The following is a 24,763-nucleotide window of genomic DNA, read 5'->3' as shown; positions in this document are numbered from 1 at the left end:
CACATATATATATTAATATAAATGTCCTAATTTACACTTAATAATATGGTAAAATTAAACGAAAATAAAAATGAAAATAAAACACAAATCTTTTGATTACAAATTGTCTTCTACAAATAAAACAGTAGAATGGCTAGAGAGAGAGAGAGAGAGAGAGAGAGAGAGAGAGAGAGAGAGAGAGAGAGAGAAAGAGAGAGTAGTATCAATGAAGAGAGAGCGGAGAAAAAAGTAATACAGTGAAGGAGAGGCAGAGAGAGTAATGGCGATGACTGAGAGAGTGAGAGAAAGTAATGACCGTTTGAGAAAGAAGAACGCGGAGAGTATCTTCTGTTTTCTACATATAAATGAGAAAGAAACGGGCGAATAAAGTAAAAGACAGCCATTCAACTTTGTGTGAGTATATGTATATACGTGTGTATATATGAAAAGGATGGGGTATTTGAATGTTTGTGTGTGTATACGTGTGTTGCTGTTGTCATCATGGTGGTGTACAAGAGAAATATATAGCATTAAAATTATATCGATAAAACTGCGGTGATGATAAATGAAAGTCTCTAAGTGATAGTTCAATCTGCTAAAAATAGCAGCTATATCTTCTATATCATATTTTACTGTATTCAAAACACGATGGCTATTGCTGAAATGCTATGATTCTGTTTAATCAGGGCTGACCTAGAAGCAAACAACAGCAGCAGCAATAACAAAAACGAAAGTACCTAGAAGGACAATGTTTGTTGGCACTCCGTCGCTTACGACGTCGAGGGTTCCAGTTGACCCGATCAATGGAACAGCCTGCTCGTGAAATTAACGTGCAAGTGGCTGAGCACTCCACAGACACGTGTACCCTTAACGTAGTTCTCGGGGACATTCAGCGTGACACAGTGTGACAAGGCTGGCCCTTTGAATTACAGGCACAACAGAAACAGGAAGTAAGAGTGGGAGAAAGTTGTAGTGAAAGAGTACAGCAGGGTTCGCCACCATCCCCTGCCGGAGCCTGGTGGAGCTTTAGGTGTTTTCGCTCAATAAACACTCACAACGCCCAGTCTGGGAATCGAAACCGCGATCCTACGACCGCGAGTCCGCTGCCCTAACCAATGGGTCATTGCGCCTCCACCAAAGGACAACGACGTGACGGTAAAGAACAACAGCACGGAAACAACGAAAATTTCTTCTATACAACCAATCATTTTGCTAGAAATAACAGTAGAAATTTTCCTAAATCTACGTCTTCAATAAAGGACAATGAATATAGTCGATGATATAGAAAATGACGGGATTCTTTATTCTTTTCCAGGATTCACTCACACTGCAGCTATGTCGGAAAGACAGCTGGAATGCCTTTGATCAGAGCTCTTTTTGATCATGGCTGACGTGAGTTTAACATCAATAGCATCTAATTTCCTGCATCTCTTATGATTAGCCGTCCATCTTAGTTTCTGTGAGACAAAGTGAGACAAAGTTTCAGTCTTCCTTGCTTGACGATATGATACTATATTCTGTCATCGTATTTTCCCTCCACAGCACATTGACGCTTTGTGGCATTGATGTCAGGTAACGAAAGAAGAGACTCCCACTCAAAAAACAAAAAAAAAAACAAACAAACAAAAAAAGAGAAAACAGAGGAAAAAGTAATAAACAAAACTCTGCTGCTTTTATTGTCGCTTTTGTTGCTGTTTTATTGTTGTTTGGTCAGTAGTGATCGAGTAGCCTTGTAATCAAAAACATTCAAGCCGTGACCACCTCGAGTTTTAAAGAAAAACATAACTACATTATTTCATGTCTTTATATATCTATTTAAAATGGTGGCATGTCATTTGTGCAAGTATTTTGGCTGCTTTTTCTAGCTGATATAGAAACCACACTGAGGCTCCTCGTCGGTTCATTGGCGCTGTTTCTGTAGTCATCATTAACACCATACATGCTGTTCATATTGTTTCTATGCTTGTGGTCCTCGCTGTAGTTGGTGTTACTTTCCGTCGTTTATGCTGTTGTTACTGCTGGCTTCCTCGTTGTTGTTGATGCTTTCGTTGTCGTCGTTGTTTTCGCATTGTATTGTTGTTGTCACTGCTGGTTGTTGTTATTGTTGGTTTCGCCATTGGTTTTGTTGTGTTGTTGGTTTGTCACTGACGTTGTTACGCTTATTTTCATCATCATTGATGTAACTCTAACTTTCCTCATCGTCACCATTGTTGTCGAACTTTCCAGTTTCGACCACTACATTTATACTCTTTTACTCTTTTACTTGTTTCAGTCTTTTGACTGCGGCCATGCTGGAGCACCGCCTTTAGTCGAGCAAATCGACCCCAGGACTTATTCTTTGTAAGCCTTGTACTTATTCTATCGGTCTTTTGCCGAACCGCTAAGTTACGGGGACTTAAACACACCACCATCGGTTGTCAAGCGATGTTGGGGTGGACAAACACAGACACACAAACATACACACACATAGACATATATATACATATATACGACAGGCTTCTTTCAGTTTCCGTCTACCAAATCCACTCACAAGGCTTTGGTCGGCCCGAGGCTATAGTAGAAGACACTTACCCAAGGTGCCACGCAGTGGGACTGAACCCGTAACCATGTGGTTGGTAAGCTAGCTACTTACCACGCAGTCACTCCTGCGCCTATGTTTATATATCCATGACAATGTCTATTTCCCCTTACTTTTGAAAGACGGGATATAATCTGAAAATTCTCAGTCTACTATTTCTTTCTAGTGGATCAAGCAAACATGCAGAAGTTCACCGCCCACGGTTGAAAATATTATCAGGATAGTAATGTCTGCATAAAAAAATCTCTTGACGAAATTTCTCTTGTTTGGCAGATACCACTGAGACAATGCAACTCTTCCAGTCATCCACGAGGTTGTTGTTGTTGCTGTCGTTGTTGCTGTATCACCCTTGGCCAACCTTGATCGATCTATGATCATGGGTGTTCTAACCAAAGTTCCGTCTAAGTTGTGGCTGTGTGTGTGTGCGTCCGTGTGTGTGCTCAGACATTTTCTTTTGAGCAAATTTTCTTTCTTTGTAAACTTTGTGCGCACCCGTGTGAATATCTATCGCTTAAATTTCTTGAATTAAAAAAACAAAACCCGATTTCATCTTGAAAGCCTTGTGTGTGCATCGTTTTTCTTTCCTAGTTTCAAAATACGTGTGCGTGCGCACAAGTGCACAGTTAGAAGGAATGGTTGCTCCAACAACCACATCAACCATCTCATCTCTGCTTCCGCCACAGTTTATCTAAAACTACAGTATCTAACGCAGAGTTCTCAAACGACATTTTGCGGATTAAAAAGAAAAAAAAAAGAAATAATTTATGTCTTTAGAAAATCTATACTAATGCTTAAGTTTCTTGAAAAATGTGCCATTAATATTTTTTTTATACGCAAGAGTGATTAATAAAACAAAGTAAGAAATATTTTTCCTGTATTTTTTTTTTCTGAATTTTAAACTTTGAAACAGTATTTTCTTTCAAAGAATTTCAATGCGAAGTGCACCAGTAACTATTAACTTTCCACGCGAAGTGTGTTAGTGATTTTCTTTTGATCTCCAATGCACCACGAAGTCAAAATGGTTGAAAAATCATTGATCAAACGTATCCTTTTTTTTTCTCTCTCAGAGACAGCAGGGTGTGATTTGAGGATGATTTAGCTGCTATTGTGCTAGAAGATTAAGTGAACATTTAGCAGTTCTCTATCAACTCACAAGTAAGCTGTTTGAAGCAATAGGTTAAGGCGGAGGTTCTCAAACATTTTGGGTCACTGCCCACCTCATGGCCACATAATACCCTCAGCGCCCCCGTCTCTATTTTTACATATAAATAAATATTTTATATTTTACTGGCTGTGTGGTAAGTAGCTTGCTTACCAACCACATGGTCCAGGGTTCAGTCCCACTGCGTGGCACCTTGGGCAAGTGTCTTCTACTCTAGCCTCGGGCCGACCAAAGCCTTGTGAGTGGATTTCATAGGCGGAAACTGAAAGAAGACCGTCGTATATATGTATAAATATATATATATATATATATATATATATGGATATGTGTGTGTGTATGATTGTGTGTCTGTGTTTGTCCTCCCACCATCACTTGACAACCGATGCTGGTGTGTTTACGTCCCCGTAACTTAGCAGTTCGGCAAAAGGGACCGATAGAATAAGTACTAGACTTACAAAGAATAAGTCCTGGGACGATTTGTTCGAATAAAAGGCGGTGATCCAGCATAACCGCAGTCAAATGACTGAAACAAGTAAAAGAATAAAAGGCTATGAGTCATTTGATATTGAATATATTACATAATTTGTATAAAATACTATAATAATATTATAAATTCATACCGTCCCCAAACCACTGCCTTCCTCCCAAAACCTCCTTTTACTCTACAACCCCCTACACCGCCCCCTTAGACACCAGCGCCCACCTGGATCCTCTCAGCGCCCACCGTGAAAAGCTATGGGTTAAAGCAATGTCAACATATTTGATACATATTTAAACCATGTGGTTGGGAAGCTAGCTTCTTACCATGCAACCACCCTTTCGCCTATGCATAATATACATAATATATATATATATATATTACACATGTAATAATTAAATTATATATTATGTACTTTATTGTGTTTTGTTATGCGCGTGATCCCCACTCTGTGGTGAAATTGTCTTGCATGAAACCAGTCTGTGATGCAAAATAAGATTTGGGACCGTTGGTCTAACCAGTTAAATAGTCGGTATTATATAAAATTACTTTTGCAAATGGTTACAAATATTGAGGTAGCTATAGCACGTCACCCTGAAGCTAATTCTTTGGTGTTGTTGCTGTTTTTGTTGTTGGCTTTATTCAATCTTTGGTCAGCTATGAATGAGTCGACCTATGATCAAAAGTCTTTCATCTGCCACCATCATATTTTCATTTCTCGACGTTGTGTAAACTTGTCATAGAGTGTTCCAGCAACTGTTATAATACACGATATACCTTGCGTTACAAGTTACAGTGTATCTAAGACTGCATTATTCAATGTGTCTCTTCCCTCTTTTTAAAGGTGTAGGATATAATTTGAAGGAGATATAATTTCTGTTTTCAGAATGTCGAGCGACAACGAAGCGGCTTCATCGCTGACTTGACAATTTGATGTTCGATTCGAAATCTGTCTGAGCTAAGGGATGCTTATTATCTTTCTTTTAGCTTTTGTAATTTACTGGATTCAGGACACCGTCTTGAAGGGTTTAGTAAAAAAATAATCAACCCATTGCTTATTTTTTAAAGCCTGCTACATATACGATTCGTCTCTTTGCCAAACTGCTATTTTACGGGGACAGAGACAAACCAAGACCGGCTGCCAAGCTGCGTGTCCTTTGGACAAACACAAAAACAAAGACATACTCACACAAACACATACATAAATATAAGATGGCCTTCTTTCAGCTTCCGCCTATCAAATTCCATCACAACACTTTGATCGGCAAGGGGGGTATAATAGAAGACACTCGACCAAGGTGCTGCGCTGTGAGATTGAACCCAAGGTCACATAGTTGGGATGTATGCTTCTTAACCACACAGCCATGCCGGCATCCTGTTAATATACGAAAATATAAAAAGGCCAGCATTTGGCTTAGATCATGACACATCAAGGAATCAACAATCAGTCTTTTGCTGATATCTAAGTTGGCCTGCGTGGTCTTTCGATCTTTTGCCACTACTTTGTCGAAATGCTTTTAGTTTTTCTAAGATATACGAAAAGACAAGTTTGTAATGCGATCTTCTGTTGCAAGGGCATGAAAGCCATCACAATATCTGGAGTACAGAAAACATTACTCGGTTCCATAGTAATACTATTCCCATCTCATCGCGTCTGAATGCGTTGCCTTTTCAAATTTCTACAACAAAGATTTGGTGTTCTCCTACAATAAGAACGCCATCGAAAGTATACTATGACTTTAAACTGCAACTGGCAGTGGGATCTTGGTTCGAGAGTTTAGAGTTTTGAGCGGTGTAGAAGCACGTATTAGCCACTATTGTTTCCACGTCTAATCTGACTCGGAGTAATAATACCTATGAGGGTCTCAGCTATGGGTTAAGCAGCATGTAACCACCCGGGCCAAGGTGTGTTCAAATCAGGGATGCAGCATGGTGGATGTGAACTATTTCACTAGATGAGCATATTGAGTTAATGGCGAATGTCCTTACATGCTGAGCGGACGAACAGGTAACTGTCAACGGCCAGGATCAACCAGTTCAGATAGGAGGTACAGATCTATTGTCTGTGCCTACTACTGTAGGTACCTAAGATAGTAGGTATCTACTATCGTCTGTAGTGGTGGCGTACTCAGATGAGTTATTTCAGTTAAAGAAAGACCAAGGTAACTAAAACCCAAGCTTGACATTCATATCTCATCGCATGATCGGGACATCAGGCGTGGACAAGTTGCGTTGGTCCGGGCAAGTCACTCGATCTGGACGACGACGTCGATGACGACGACGACGACGACGATGACGACGACGACGACGACGACGATGATGATGATAAAAGTATAAATAGTACTCAGTTGATTGGTTTCTTACTTGAGAGCAATTTCCTTTGAATTTTCAAATATTTACGACGACACCTTCACACGTTTAAATGAAGCATTTAATAACCAATAATGTCTCTAATGTAACCAATTTATTGTCAGCTGCGGAGAAAGCGAAAAACAACGATACAATAACAACGACAATAACAAAAACAACAACAACAACAATAGCTTAAAAATCCATTGTGTTGAAGCATTGACCAAATTAGAATTTGTCGTTTAGCTATGGAAGCATGTGGGCCGCGTGGATGAGGTATTGTTTTACCTGTAAATAGATACTCGCATGTTTTCAGAGCTCCTACAGGCGTCATGTTGTATTTATTGTTCATTCCTTCGTTCTTATTCTTATATTACGCCTTAACATTGAGCATTCGGATTACCCTGTCAAACGAAATGCTTATTTATTCACATTGTTTTTAATTAATCACGCTTTATCTCGTAGCTTCGAGATTGGATGACGTGAGTTGCGATTATGTAATTTCAACATGATATTGTAAGGTAGGGGTGAGATGTCGGATCTGACCAGTTTGAATATAAAACAGTTTTAATGCCAAAGGATCAAAATGATGGATTGGCAGAACCGTTAGAGTGTAGTTAAAATGTCTTGTGGCTTTGTTTCTGGATGTAGATTCTGTGTTCAAATTCCACCGAAGTCAACCTTTCCTTTCATCTTTGCGGGTTCGGTAAAATAAAGTACCAGTCAAATACTAGAATCTGTTTAATCAGCTAATCATTCCATTTAAAACTGATGGCCTTGTATCTAAGATATTATTAGTTTGATTCATTTCTTGCCGGGTGTCTGCCCGTCACCTAAGGCAATAAACTCACTGTATAATTGACCATTAAAATAAACGGACTAGATTGTTTACTTTCAAAATGAAATGAAGTTATGAGAAAAAAATATTATTTACATGGGTGGTGTATCATTCTCATTAAAAAGTATCAACGTGAATCAAAGCAGTGTGTCTTTTTTTTATTGTGTCATAGTTCAACCCAATATGATAACTCGTTATCGTTACTGAAAGTTAAACGAAACATTTGTTAAATATAAGGTTCTATTTCTTGGAACTGTGAGCTGTACGGCATTCAAGTTCCTTATTTACAGAAAGATGAACCACTTCGGTGAGAGTTAACTCTCTTGACCTGAGATAAATCACAACGACAGAAATAATGGGATATCTGACACAGACAGTTCAACTGGTAAACATTCCCCAAATATACAACTGTTACTCACACCGAAGAAAAAAGAAAAACAATAACAGAAACACGAAGGGAAATACTTGGAAGATAAAACATAGTTTACTCCAATCATAAAAAAAATCAGATAATACATTAGCAGATGACTGACATGTTTGAGAAATGATAGATGCAGTGAATATTTATGTTGAGTTCAGACATTTGTAAACAAACAAGGTTAAATGTATAAGTCTAGCAAAAATCATGTTATTTTTACTTAGTCTGAATCAAGTCTGACCCAGCAGACATATTATTACAGACGTTCCAGCTGTGGCCATTCCGTCGTTTTTTCTTTCTGGCATAGTGTATCTTGGACAACATAATGCTTCTTGTCATTTCCTTTTTTTACGCCGGTAGAGTGCAAGTCGAGAAATCTCGACGATATTGAGAAAAATGATGAGGATGATGTTGATGATAACGATGAGGATGATAGGTGATGATGTTACTGAGAGTGATTTCGGTAAAGGTGATGATAATGATTACAATGTTTACAAACTTGATGTTACCTTCAAATGTTCACACTTTGTAACAAAACCACTCTTAATTCATGAAGAAAGACGAAGTAAAGGCTAAAAGGGAGAGAGAGAGAGAGAGAGAGAGAGAGAGAGAGAGAGAGAGAGAGAGAGAGAGAGAGAGAGAGAGAGAGAGAGAGAGAGGGAGAGAGAGAGAGAGAGAGAGAGAGAGATAAAGCACTGAAACAACTGAAAAGCAGTAACAACAAAAACAAAATCTGTTTTGCTGTTTATTTGCTGAGAAAATAAAAAAGAAAGAATCACCAGCGAATTGTAACAAACAAACTACCTTCTTCCAGAAACAACTTAAAATAATATAAAATAAAATAAAAATAACATTTCCTTCCCATCCACCACAAAAAAAAAAATAAAAGACAAAAATCCTTAAATAAATTAAAATGAAACCAAATAAAGCAGAAACTTAGCAAAGAAAATAAAACGATAATTTATAGGAAAAAATATTTACACCTTAATTTCCTTCTTTTTTTACCTTATTTAAATCGAGATATTTTCACACTAATCAACACACGCAAGGTATATATATATATATATATATATATATATATATATATATATATATATATATATATATATATATATATATATATATATATATATGTATATATATACATATGTGTGTGTGTGTATATGTATATATATATATACATATACATGTATACACACACACATACACACACACACACACACATATATATATCTATATATATATATATACACACACACACATACATGTGTATATGTGTGCGTGTGTGCATACATACATACGTACATACATAATACATATACACATATATGCACACGCATCACGCATATGCACACACACACGTATATATATAATATATGTACATTTAAATTTACAAATGAAAGAAAAGAGCACTTAGTGATGGTATCAAGTTTATATTTATCATGAATTAATTGATTATTCACGCCATTGTTACCGGGAGTTTCACGCACGTAAGTTATAGTCAGTATTATTAAATGTTTGTTGTTGGGTCCTCAACGCACCTACGAGGCTATTTTCATTGGGCAAGACTGCTAAAAATAAGGGTAACAAAAAAAGTTATACCAAAATTCGAGTAAACAAAATTTCCCAATATAAGGGACATTAGCTCCGGGCCAGTCAAAGAAACCTTACAAGACCTCAATGACCCTAACTTTTTCAGGAGTGCGCGTGTTTCCAAAATGCACTTTTATACATTATAATCTGATTTTGACCATCTTGGTCAGAGATCAGAGAAAGAACCATCATAGAGATCATCCCCCTTAATATCCTGGAAAGACTTGTCATCCAGTCTTACTTACCTCTGAGCCGTGCTTTCTCGCCAGGATCTCCCCAAAATTGTTTGGTCTGGTATATTTTGCAAGAACCCTTATCATTCGAGAACCTTCTGTTTACTTCCAAACACCCGGGGACATTATTTAACGTCCCATTTGATGGCTGTTTGAAGGTGACCTTCTTTCACTATTATCACTATTCTCGGCTGTGCATTATTTTATTGCTTTATAAATTTCCTGTCCCTTATCAGTTTTGCTCACTAGAGCGAAGTTACGCTGCGGGCTTCTTTATACTTACATTTGTTGATTCCCTTTCCGCGGTTGATTTTATGTTTGTGTTTCACCCAATTGTTGTTGGTCTGACTACGTGTCTGGCTGTGTTTGTTGTGATTGTATTAATGATGCCAGTAAGGAAGCGAGCTGGCAGAACTGGCAGAACTGATAGATGACATGGCTGGATAAAGCTAGACTAATTTTTCTTTAATTTCTCTTGAGAACTGATTTTATTTCTGTAATTATTTCTCTCTACAGCTTAAGACTTCTGATTCGAGCTACGGTAGCAAAGGATCCTGTTGATCCGATTGCCTGGTTAGTCTCATTCCTCCTTGAAGGCATTGCTTCTGCTATTGCCCTCAACAGTTAATAGATCCAGCCATTGCAGAGGAGATGATGGTTGTGGAATTGTAGGTTGGTAAAAAAGCTGCTTTTGAGCTGACGGTTACCTGTTGGCAGCGGTGGTGTTGCCATAACAACTGCTTGAATTTGAGTTGACCTGATGGTGTTGTTTGTACTGTTGTTGTCGTTCTTATGTTGTTTTTTTTAATTGCGGTCATTATCGCGTGGTAGTTGTGAGGTTGGTGTTTTCTTCCTATTGTCTTCTTGTGCCACTTGACTTTTCCTATTGGACTTCTTTGCTATCGATTTTGCTGTTTTTGTTGTCGCCGTCGTCGTCGTCGTCTTCATTGTTACCTGTATTTGTGTTCACAGAGGTGATAGGAAGAGGAGAGAGTGTAACATTCTGTTCATAGCAACTCTTTCAGACAACCACTGTCACTCTTCCCTTCCCTAAACACCATATTTTTAAAAAATATTTAATTTTATTTTCAAAAATAAATTAATATTCCCCATAGGCTAATATATGAGGAAACCGTCCAGCTCTCCAGAGACCTGGTCGGCTAATTAACAAAAAAAAAAAAAGAAAAAAAGGAAGAAAGAAAGCAGGTCTTTTAAGTATACAAACGTAAACAATAAACGTACGAGCAGATTTCAAAGACTGTTGCTTGGATGACGATAGCGGTAATAAAGTTTTACAATAAATTCTATGAAAAGGATTTTTTTTTTATAACGAACATCAATTTATCAATTTTACGGCACCTCTCTTGGCTGCATCTTTAAATGCAAATCCCTGTCCTTTGATGTTTCTGGTTGAGACTTGGGTGCAGCTCGTACAAATTGTAACAAACAAAAGACATGATGATGATGATGATGATGATCCCTTGGTAATGTTATATCTGTTGCTACGACACCGTCTTGTTCGAAGGAATTAGCTCTATTTATTATTGAAGTTATTGTGAGAGAAATAAGGAACGAAGGAATTATAAATTACACAGAAATATAGTTCTGGAAGATTTTGGTACGATTTATGCAAAAATCTGAATTAGGCGTCGAATAATCTACTTTCCCTAACTACCAACCACATGGTTCCGGGTTCAGTCCCACTGCGTGGCACCTTGGGTAAGTGTCTTCTGCTATAACCTCGGGCCCACCAAACCCTTGTGAGTGGATTTGGTAGACGGAAACTGAAAGAAGTCCGTCGTATACACACACACACACACACACACACACACACACACACACATATATGTATGTATGTATGTATGTATATGTGTGTGTGTATATATGATTGTGTGTTTGTGTTTGTCCCCCCACCATCACTTCACAATCGATGCTGGTGTGTTTACGTCCCCGTAACTTAGCGGTTCGGCAAAAGAGAGACGGATAGAATGAGTACTAGGCTTACAAAGAATAAGTCCTGGGATCGATTTGTTCGACTAAAAGGTGGTGCTCCAGCATGGCCGCAGTCAAAATGACTGAAAGAAAGTAAGATAGTAAAAGAGAGTAAAGAGAGTAGTGGTGAAACTACATTTCTAATGCCTCAAGGTCCCAAGATCACATAAATACCTGAAACACACACACATGTATTGTGTACGTTCACTCTATTTCCCTGCTTTAAACTTTCCCAACATACAACTGCCGGCGAAGTGACATCAACATGCTTTCTGTTCGATAATTAGTGAAATTGCTAATAATTCATCAATGATGTTGTCATTATCTGTAGTTTCATCTCGTAGCTTAACAGATTGTCTAAGTATGTTTCACGTGTGTGCTACAAGTAACAGCTTATTTTTTCATGGGAATTTTATTAAAGAAATCTTCCACTTTGAGAGTATTAGTAACGTAGTCGTAACCCTCGCTAGAGAAATACAATTTTGGTCGCCTGGTTTGACAATTTGCATAATCCTTCCAAGATCATTCAGAAATGTATAACTGTGTATTTATCCCTTCTTCGCTCTCTGTTTCTCTGGCAGTATTTAGAAACAGTGAACAGAGCTAGTTTATGCAAGTAAGGCTATTGTGTTATTTCCATTTCAGTAGCAAACATAACACTATCAGGGGATGATGATGATGCTGATGATCATAATAATAATAATAATAATAATAATAATAATAATAATAATAATAATAATAAATTAATATTCTCCATAGGCTAATATATGAGGAAACCGTCCAGCTCTCCAGAGACCTGGTCGGCTATTATGACTGAAAAATGGCATGGAAAACCTCTCAATGGCAAATACCCAAAGAGAGCGAATAATGCAGATATTGACAAAGCCCTTACCCACCAATGGTTAATGGCCTCTGGTTTGAAATCAAAAACAGAGGGGTTTATCATAGCAGTCCAAGATCAATGCCTACCTACAAAGAACTACCAGGCCAACATATTAAAGAACGGCAGCTCCCCATTATGTCGTATATGCCAACAACAAAATGAGACCATCGATTATGTTGTCTCCATGTGCAGTCTGCTTGCGCCTACAGAGTATCTCAACAGGCATGATAGAGCTGCACAATATATTCACTGGGTAATATGCAAAAACCTGGACTTGCCCCATGATAAAAACTAGTGGGAACACAAACCACCCCCAGTACTTGAAAATGATCACATTGCACTCCTCTGGAACTTCACCATTCAAACTGACAGAACGATAGACGCAAATAGGCCAGACATCATACTGAAAGACTTCAGACAAAAATGATGCCTCCTCATTGATATGACTGTCCCAATCGATATAAACGTATCTGTCAAGACCTAAAAAAAACTGATCAAATATAAAGATCTTGAAATAGAAATTAGCAAAATGTGGAATCTGAAGACGAAAACAATACCTATTGTCATAGGTGCCCTGGGAATGACAGCGAAACGGGCTGATTACTACCTAGATCAGATTCCAGGAAACCCCAAAATGGCTGAAGTTCAAAAGATAGTGCTCATGGGAACTGCCCATATCCTACGTAAAATATTGTCTATGTGATCTCAAATTTTAAAGCAAACACATAATTTTCTTATGGTTTCTTAAACATTCACTTGAACAAAACTCTACAAATCCAAATATATGGTACCCTAGGCATAACACCTACATGGACTTCTAACTTGTTGTCTCTTGAGGTCTCTGGGTGAGACTTGGATCCAACTTGTACAAATGCAAAACAAAAGTCAAACATAAAATAATAATAATAATACTAATAATAATAACAACAACAACAACAACAACAACAACTACAACAACAATAATGATAATAATAATAATAATAATAATAATAATGATAATAATAATCATAATAAATGAGAACACCATGCCGCGACCATATGGTTGTGGTGCATGTGCCTACTGTACCCCTATCAGACGGGTTGTCATGATGGGTATATTGGGCTTCGCATATTTTACCCCAGTGTCACTTCGATGGTATGCACTGCTCTCTCACATAATAATAATAATAATAATAATAATAATAATAATAATAATAATAATAATAATAATAATAATAATAATAATAATAATAATAATAATAATAATATATTCACAGACACGACAGAACTGGGACCTATATACACTGGAAGCTATGCCAACACTATGGAATAACAACAGAAAAAAGATGGTATAAACACACGCCAGAAAAGGTCACAGAAAACGAGAAAGCAACCATACTCTGGGATATGCCAATACACACACATAGAGAAATTAAGGTAAATAGACCAGATATAGTTGTCAAAGATCATGAAGAAAAAATACTTTCTAATTGATGTATCAATACCAGTAGATGACAACGTTTCTCTAAAAGAAATGGAAACACTTTCAAAATACAAAGACCTGGAAATAGAGATAACTCGAATGTGGAATCTAAAAACAGAAACAATTCCTATCATAGTAGGTGCCTTAGGTATAATAAAAAAATATTCAGACAAATACATAACAAAAACACCAGGACTTACAAATATATATAACATACAGAAAATTGCACTACTGGGTACTGCACACATTCTACGCAAAACACTTTCAATACAGTAACCATAAGAGCACCACAGCAAACCACAGCACGTACCCAAGGCGCACAGAGCTGCGCTCGGTAGTGAAGTGAAAGCACGTTATAAAAATAAAACTACTGAACAATAATAATAATAATCTATTTTTACAAACACATATATTTTGTGCACATTTACATATACTCAGGTACATAGATATTTTCAAACATACATGCATACATACACACACACACGCACACACACACACACACACACATACACACGCACACACATGTATATGTTTATGTATACATACATACATACATACATACATACATACATACATACATATATATATATATATATATATATATATATATATATATATATATATATATATTTCTGTGTGTGCATACATATATATGTATGCGTGAGTGGTTGTCCGTTGGTACGTGTGTGTGTGTGTGTGTGTGTGTCTGAGCCTCCTATTTTGCCCTTGCGTGGTTGTTTACATGAAACTGTGGTAGTAACAATGAATTAAGGGGAAAACAAAATACCGGCCTTTCTTTACATGCGCAAGAAGACAGAAGATAATATAGAAAGTAAGAGAGAATATGTACGTACAATGTCTGCCTCCGTCCGTCCGTCCGTCCGTCCGACCGTCTGTGCGTTCGTTTGTCTGTCTGTCTGTCTGTCTGTCTGTCTGTCTCTCTCTCTCTATTTGTCTGTCTGTCTGTCTGTCTGTCTGTCTGTCTGTCTGTCTCTCTCTCTATCTGTCTGCCTGTCTGTCTGTCTGTCTGTCTGTATGTCTATCTATTTGTCTGTCTGTCTGTCTCTCTCTCTCTCTATCTATCTATTTGTCTGTCTGTCTGTCTATCTATCTATCTATCTAAAAAAAAAAAAAGCTTGAGGTGACCGTGGTCTTTTCCGTAGGCTTTTCTCTCCACGGATAAACCTAATCTGTTCCCCGTTTTTTTACATTGACTGTGATACACGATCCCTATTGATCGCCCCCCCCCCCACGTTTTTTTTCCCCGCGACCCCTTTTGATCGAAATTATCCCCCTCCCCCCAAAGAAAAGCCCTACTTTGTAATTTGTCCATTTTCTGTATTTAGCCCTGTGTGGCTATAATAAAAAGGTATCTATCTATCTATCTATCTATCTATCTATCTATCTATCTATCTATCTATCTATCTATCTATCTATCCCCTTCTCTCACTCTCTCTGTGTCTTTCTACCTATCTGTATGATTGTCTATCCATGCCTACATATGCAAGTGAGTATATATGTAAATATGTGTGTACACGTATCTATATACGTTTATATAAAGACACATACTTGTATGGTCATATATATATTTCATATATAGATATATTTATGTGAACGACGGTATGTATATATAATGCTTATATTGCCGTATAATTGTATATAACTGTATAATTGTATTTGGCTTATATATATATATATATATATATATATATATATATATATATATATATAGATATACATATATATACATATATGTGTGTATGTATATATATAAATTACATATATACATGTATATACCAGTACATACGTATGTATATAAATACCTAAGTATTCATATACTTCTATGTGCGCTTCCACCCTGCCCATATTCTCTCTCTATATATATATCTCTCTCTCACACGCACACATATATATGCGCGTCAGTGTGCGTGTTTGTATATATATATATATATATATATGTATGTATTTTATGTAGTTTTATCTGAATGTATTAAACATATACTTCCCTGTAACCACATCACTATGTCTGTCTATTTCCCTATACACACACAGATATATATATGGAGCTATGTACATATATATGCATATATATCTACATACATACGTGTGTACATATATACATATATATATATATATACATGTATGTATATGTATATATATATATATATATATATATATATATATATATATATATATATATATATATATATATATATATTTAAATACGTGTGCATGTATACATGTATATGCATATGTGTGTATATATATATTCATGTATATATATATATATATGTATATATACATGTATATATATGTATCTATATATATATGTGTATATATATATATAATATATACACACACACACACACATATATATATATATATATATATATATATATATATATATATATACTTATATATTCACATATGTATACTCTTAGGAACATCGTTATCTATGCAGGTATATATATATATATATATATATATATATATATATATATATATATATATATATATATATATATATATATGTATATATATATATATATATATATATATATATATATATATGTATATATATATATATATATATATATATATATATATATACATATATATATATATATATATATATATGTATGTATATATATATATATATATATATATATATATATATATATATATATATATATATATATATATATATATATATATATATATATATACTGAATGCCTAGGTGTGCTAATAGCGAAATGACAATAGATGTTTTACGTGGATGAATTAATTCATGAATGTCTTTTCTTGAGAATAATAAAACCCTGAAAAACATCTTATAAAACATTACAGGAAAAACATATTAACAATTCAAATCAGTCATACAACACTATTGTGTTAAGTGAAGAATATTTAAGCGGAAGTAAGCGTAAAACCTTCATGTGCAACATCCGTAAGGTGTGTAATGCTTCATAGAATGGACGGTGACATACACTCAACTCTTACAAGTTTACACCTTAATAGTATGAGAGAGAAGAATAAAAGAATAGAAATACAAGTAGCAGGAATGATAGTGGCAGGAGGAGGAGGAGGAGCAATAATAACAACAAAAGCAACGAGGAGAAGGACATCATTATCGGTTATGTCGACGACAACGACGGTGACTATGGACATGAGGATACGATGTTAGTGAGGATGCGATGATGAGAATAATAAATTTTGGATAAATACAGACTGAACAAAAAGTGAAGACATCAAATGTTAAACAAAACAGAAAAAGAAAAAAAGGAAAATGAAGAAAAAAAAAAGAGGCAAAAAACCGACAAAATTATTGATGTGGACATATAATGAAATGGTGATCTAAGAAGACATAAGAATCTTTGGAGTTTTCTGTGGAAATATAATAAAGGAAAGTTAATTTACAAACAGTCATTCTTATTATGAACCGAAAAAATTAACACCAGCCAGAAAAGAAACAAACCCAGAAATGAATAGAATAGGCACGTGACGCATGCATATATATATTGCAATATACACAAACGGAAATATAAGTAGTGATGTTGACAGATATATATATATATATGTATATATATATATATATATATATATATATATATATATATATATATATATATATATATATATATATGTGTGTGTGTGTGTGTGTGTGTGTGTGTGTGTGTGTGTGTAACAATTAGAAAATGGAGGATAATATGCTGAACCCAACTACTTGCAGACGGTGTATCCCGTTGAATTCATTAATTTAATTCATAGCAAAAGTGACAAAAAAGGAAGAAAAGAAAAAGAAAGAAAGAACCAAAGCACAGGTGTCTATGGCAGACTATGTTATTTTGCCAACATGGTTTACATATAGAAGTACAAAGTACATAAGGAATTAGAGGATGTTCATCCTCTAATTTTGGGTAAAACCTCCACTTTTACCCGCTCCCATTGATTGCACCTAGTATAGCACTAGTGTAGCAATAATTGGGTACCCTCCCAGCAGTATACTGGATAGATACTATCCCTTAGTGGGTTGTACCCCCAACCCCTAACTCTCTCACGTTATATATATATATATATATATATATATATATATATATGTATATATAAAGTAGATCACTAGGTGGACTGCCAATGTGCTTGAAGAAGATCATATGTGATGCGTCTATATATATATATATATATATATATATATATATATATATATATATATATATATATATATGTATATATATATAACATATGGTAAAAATTCGATATTAATTAATATCAATTTAATACCAGGAAACTAGCACATTAAAAGAATCAGAAGGTTCATGAAAAAATCTTTTTCGAGATCCTAAAAAGATTATAGTACTTGTGTATATAAGATTGACCAGTGACCGGTCTGTCAATATGCTAGAAGAAGCTCACTTAAAAAATTCTCAAATACGGATTCAGCGGAGCAAAAACAGGCGGGCTAGACCAGTGAAAATTGTACATACCTCGATTGAGCTTCTTCTAGCATATTGACAGACCGGTCACTGGTCAATCTTATATATATATATATATATATATATATATATATATACACAGATGTATATATGTATATATAGTGTCCTTTCTCTGTTAACTTGTCCTGTCTTCCATTCTTTTCTTGTTGTTTACATATTTCCCTCATTTCCCCCTCGTTTCTTTACGTATTTTATGTTATTTGCACCGCTTGTGACGTCCTGTACCCATATATGCATATATTATTTATTATTTAATTGAACGCGACATATACATTTCCAAATAAGTTTATCTTCACCTTTTTGATGCCACTCTCTACTCTCTACTCTCTACTCCATCCTTTAATTTTCCTTTTCTCCTCCTCTCTCCTTCATCGGTTTCTATCTGGTTCTCTCTCTCCCGTTCTTTCTCTGTCTGTCTGTCTGTCTGTCTGTCTGTCTGTCTCTCTCTCGTTCCTCACACGTGACCATCGTCAATCTTTCATTTCCTCACGTGACCATCTTTTTTTCCTGTATAGACTTTTAAACGAACGGACGTGTTTCTCTCTCTCTCTTCTATTTTTTCTCTTTTCAAAAAAATGTTTCTCCCAGCGTTCACTATTTTCCTCTCATTTTGCTCTAATGACCACACCTATTTTTGTTGTCGTTCGGTTTCCTTGTATCTCTCCACTGTCAACATTTTATTCTCAACTTTGACCCTCCATAAATCCTAAATTTTATTTTAGAATTTATGGGACAACAGTCATTGAAAACTCATGTTGACAGTGAACGCTCGAAATTAGGAGTAGATAAGGGACAAATGATGAAGGATCCTTTCTTCTGTGTTAACTTGTCCTGTTTTCCATTTTCCCTGTTGTTTACGTATTTCATTCGTTTTTCTCTCATTTGTTTACTTATTTTTCCATTGGTGACGTCCTGTATCCATATATACATGTATATATATATATATATATATATATATATATATATATATATATATATAATATTATTTATTATATATTATTTATTATATATTATTTATTTCATATATATATATATATATATATATATATATATATATATGTAAGTATATTTGTTTATGTATGTGTTTTTTCATAATGGCCACTCTGAGTTTTCCATTTCTGTTCTTCATAGCGAGTAACTTCCATGACATTTTAGCAACTCGGCTAGTTGCTTGTTGAAAAAAAAATGATATGCAGAGCAGAGGAGAACGACAAAGTAAAGGTATATATCATGTTAACCAGGAATACTTTTAAAGCTGCATACACAAAGCACATCCATAGGTTAACACCTTGAAGAAAGAACGATGCTGCATTACTTTCAAAATATGTTTCGAATTAAAAAAATATAGGCATATTTACACGATAAACTCGACTATTGTCGCAAAAGGAAGGGGATGAAACGTTCGTTTGTAGCTTTTATCATCTATGCGTAATCAAGAAGCTCAATTTTCTGATCGTGTCCGGTGATGTTCTGAACATGAAAAACAAAACATTTTCTTCTTGTCTTAATGAAAAACATACGATCTCCAAGCGTTTAAACATATTGCTGCACCAGTGAGTTCGGTATTAGAAATTGGCTGCATCTACAACTGATACTTGAGTTACTGAGAAATTCCATATTCAAATTCCATATAAAAAATTCAAGCCAAAATGTAGATTACTCTTCTGTTAAGAGAAGTAAAATTGTTTTCCTTTATGATGAAAATATTTTTCTGCCTTTACCGATTATGAACAACCTTCAACTGTAATTTTCTTCAGCTAAGAATTGCCAAACCTACCCTGTAACTCACAGCCAATCAAGCGGCAAGGTCCTAGTGCCATCATGGATGTTATTAGTATCGTTTTCATAACAGATTACCATTTAAATCTGATAGATCCAGAAAGCGTGCACCGGGAGAATAAATACAATTAAATTTTCATCTGGTATTGACTACTTTTCTCCTGTGGCAAACAAAACATACATACACACATACACACAAAAATTCACACAGACACATCACCAACGCACGAACACTTATACAGACATGCACATTTACACTTATGTATAAATGTATATATATATATATTGGTGAATTATTGTATCTAGAAAAAAAATAGACTAAGGATGTATTTTATTAAAACTAGAAGCTTCTTGAATCATAACACTAAATTTCACGGTTCCTATTATTCAAATGAAAGAAACAGGCAAACAGCATAACAATATATAAGGAAAGATATTCGCGAACACCTAAAAGCATGATTACTCATCGAGACTTTATTGCCTCAAAAAAAAAAAAAAAACGTTGTGGAAAGGGATCACACATTCATTTATTTAAGTAACACCTACCAAACATGTGTTATATTCTATTTGTGTACAAAAATACGTGACATTTTCGTGTCTTTAGTATCATATGTGTGAAACACGAAAGCCAGGAAGGTAGCTATTATTAATGATATTTTAACGTTGATGAATGAGTGAATGTAGTTGTTTTTATCATATTCAGTGTTTGGAAATTTCTAAACATAAATAGAAATATCTGCGAGATGTCATTAACTCCGATTTAGTTGGAAATTTAAAAAAATAAGACTATACCAGGGTGTTAGAGTTCTCCAAAAAATAAAGATCATACACTCCGAGACCATAATTATGGGATACGAATTCTGTGTTAAAACATTGTGTTTTATAATTGGTAACAGAATTATCTTTTAAATTCCAAATGTGTTCAGAGAAGTGGGTATTGGCTCATCTTTGAGATTTATTGTAATCATTATATTGTTGCTTGATTCATTGCTATTTGTAAGAATGACTTTAGCTTATTAAACTAATGCTTTAGAAGAAGAAGGAAAACATTTGATGCATTGCAATACACACACACGCACACACACACACGCACACACACACACACGCACACACACACGCACGCACACACACACACACGCACACACACGCACACACACACACACACACACAAACACGCACACACACACACACAAACACACACACACACACACACACACACACACACACACACACAATGATGTTTTTGCCAAGATTTACTTAAATACAGTTTAATATTAACTGAAGGATTACTTAAAACTAATATAGCATATATTTTGAAAATAGTTTCAGAAGAAGTTGTTTGACAATAACTTCGAAGTTTCGGCTTGCTCTCCGTCGTCTGAGTGTCTGATGGTGGCGAGGAAGCCGAAACTTTGAAGTCACTGTTAACCTTTTCCTCTCAAAAATTAATAATGAAGATGTCTGTCTGTCTATCTATCTATCTATCTATCTATCTATCTATCTATCTATCTATCTATCTATCTATCTATCTGTCTGTCTATCTATCTATCTATCTATCTATCTATCTATCTATCTATCTATCTATCAATCTATCTATCTATCTATCTATCTATCTAGCTATCTGTCTATCTATCTATCTATCTATCTATCTATCTATCTATCTATCTGTCTATCTATCTATCTATCTTTGGCGGCGAGGTTGGCCCTTGACCAACACTTCAACGCCAAACACGAAGGGTGCGTTGTCAAGGCTAGGATGCGTGCTCTAAGAAACGAAGGTGTTGGAGCCGCACGAGAGGCCCGGGTGGCGGAGGCGCAACAGGGCAACAAAGCCACCATTCGGTCTCTGGTGGACGAACAGGGGCGCGAACTGCTCGAGCCAAGCAAAATGTGTGAGGCTTTTCAGCGGCACTTTGCTCGACTGTTTGGGACGAATGGCTAGCGAGAACGCAGGGTGGACTTCAGTGCCTACCTGCACAGCCTGCCACGACTCTCGGCAAGAGAGGCGGAGTGCTGCGAAGGTGCCATCACGGCGGCGGAAGTGAGGGACGCGATGGCGGGATGCTCGAGGGACAAATCTCCGGGTTTGGATGGTCTGCCCTACGAGCTTTACAACTGTAAGCCAGACTTGTTTGGAGACGTCTTGGTGGCGGTGTACTGCAACTGGCAGCAAAACGGGAGCATTCCCGGTTTTGTGAGTCGAGGAGCCGTAACGCTGCTGAAGAAAGATCCAAACAAGGGGGACGTCATAGATAACTTTAGGCCCATCACTCTGCTTAATGCAGACTTGAAAATTTTGGCCAAGGTGTTAGCCAAGCGGTTGGCGCTTGTCATCGAGAAACTGATCGGCAAGGCGCAAACGTGCGCGGTGCCGGGCAGGAGCATCCATGACAACCTCCATCTGATGCGCTACATCATAGAGAGGGTAGTTAAGGAACCTGGCATGGGTGGGGCCCTGATCAATTTAGATCAATCGAAAGCTTTCGATAGGGTAGACCATCAATACTTGGAGGCTGTCCTCATAGCAGCCGGCTTCGGTCCCATTTTCCGCGGCTGGATGGCTGCCTTGTACAGAGGCATCCGTTCGGTAGTTCGCGTCAATGGGCATCTATCAAGACCCTTCGACATTGCACGTTCGGTCCGTCAGGGATGCCCCCTCTCGTCGCTTCTGTAAGTGTTGACTCTCGAGCCACTACTGCGGAAGCTGGCGACGTTGAGGGGCATCCCGCGAGAGTTGAGATGCGGGACGAGCGTGTCGGCATACGCGGACGACGTCACCGTCATAGTGTCTAGCCAAAAGCACATCGAGCTTGTCGGCGAGACACTGAGAGACTACGAAGCGGTAACGGGAGCGAAAATCAACCGGGATAAGTCAGTGGGCTTGCGGCTCGGCACCTGGAGAAGCAACCCCATGCCGTCAAGTAGCGCCTCCGTCGTGGGACGTTGCACTGACGGTCCGGTTGAGATGCTCGGGGTCTGGTTTGGTCCAGACCTCCAAACGGAGAAGAACTGGGACGAGATAACGAGAAGGGTGGCCACTCTAGCCCGGCAATGGGCCGAGAGGAAGCTTTCCCTGAAAGGTCGGGCGGAGGTGGCGAACACGTACATCGCGTCCGTCATCTACTACCGCCTGACCGTCGTTCCTTGTCCCGACCCTACCATCACCAAACTGGAGCGCATCCTCTTCCGCTTCTTGTGGAAAGGAAGCGTTCCGATGGTTAGGCGATCCGTTTGCTGCCAACACCCGTTAAAAGGAGGACTGGGCATGCCGTGGTTGATGATGCGCAGACACGCGCTGAGACTGCGACATCTCCGGCTCTACGTAGACAGCGGTGAACAGGTGTGGTCACCGTTTGTGCGGCGCGCTTTCCCGCAGCTCGTCTCCATGACCGAACTGCAGTCATGGATCAAGAAGAGGCCGAGGAAGGGCGAATGGCACCGCGAGTGTCGCGCTGCTCTTCGGCAACTCCAACAACCCGGGTCAACCTTGAGCGACTGCATCACAACTAACGCATTCTATAGTGGATTAGTGGAGGGAAGGTACGACGACGATCTCGGGGCGAACCTGGGCGTCGACGAGGAATACCTGACCCGCCTGTTTAAGACGACCTTCGGGCCGGGACCTATGGACAACTTCCAGAGATCCCTGGCCTGGCAGTGCTATCGAGAAGCACTACCCGTTCGGGATAAGCTCTACAGGCATGGCTCGAGAAACACGGGGCCGACCTGTCCGAGATGCCGGCAGAGCGACGAAACCGTTCTGCACGCACTCGTACAGTGTCCCACCATTTCCGAGCTGTGGGCTTACGTCGAACAACTGCTATCGCGTGTGGGACGAGTCGGTCTATCAGCCGAGTCTATCGTGAATATTGTCGCGCCTCCTTCCTTTAAACGGGAAGGAAGAGCTATTTTCATCGTACTTGTGGCTATGGCGAAAGAATGTGTATGGTGGACGTGTCTGAAAGGTCTAGAGACAAAGACTTTCCTCTCTGGGCAATCTCTCATCAACTTCTTCAAGTATCACCTGAAGAGGAAGTTGAGAGTAGAAAGGGAAGTCTTGTCTAGTGAATGCTTCAAAAAAAGATGGGTGAATGTAGCAAGGATGGCACGTGTGAACGACGGAGCCATCTTGAGCATAACCCTATGAACAAGAAAAAAAAATAAAACAAAAAGGCAAAAGAGAGTCACTTACTGTTATAGTTTCTTCAATGAGAATATTGACCAAGGTTACCGTGGTCTTTTCCGTGGGCTTTTCCTTCCACGGCTAAACCTAAACTGTCCTCCCCTCTTTTTACACGAGAACATTACTGTGTGATACACGATCCCTATTGATCGGCCTTTCCTTTTCTCTTTTTTTTCGATCCCTTTTGATCGAACTGCTCCTTTTTCCCTTCCTACGATCCCTTTTGATCGACACCACCAATTTTTTTTTTTTTTTTCTTTTTTTTTTCCTTCTTCCTTCCCCCTCCCAAAAAGAAAAGCTCTACATTGTATTTGTCCCATCTTCGTTGAGCCCTGTGTGGCTAAT

Source organism: Octopus bimaculoides, chromosome 5, assembly GCF_046866305.1.
Source record: "Octopus bimaculoides isolate indiv1 chromosome 5, ASM4686630v1, whole genome shotgun sequence".
Classification (NCBI taxonomy): Eukaryota; Metazoa; Mollusca; class Cephalopoda; order Octopoda; family Octopodidae; genus Octopus; species Octopus bimaculoides.
Note: the sequence above shows the minus strand (reverse complement) of the source record.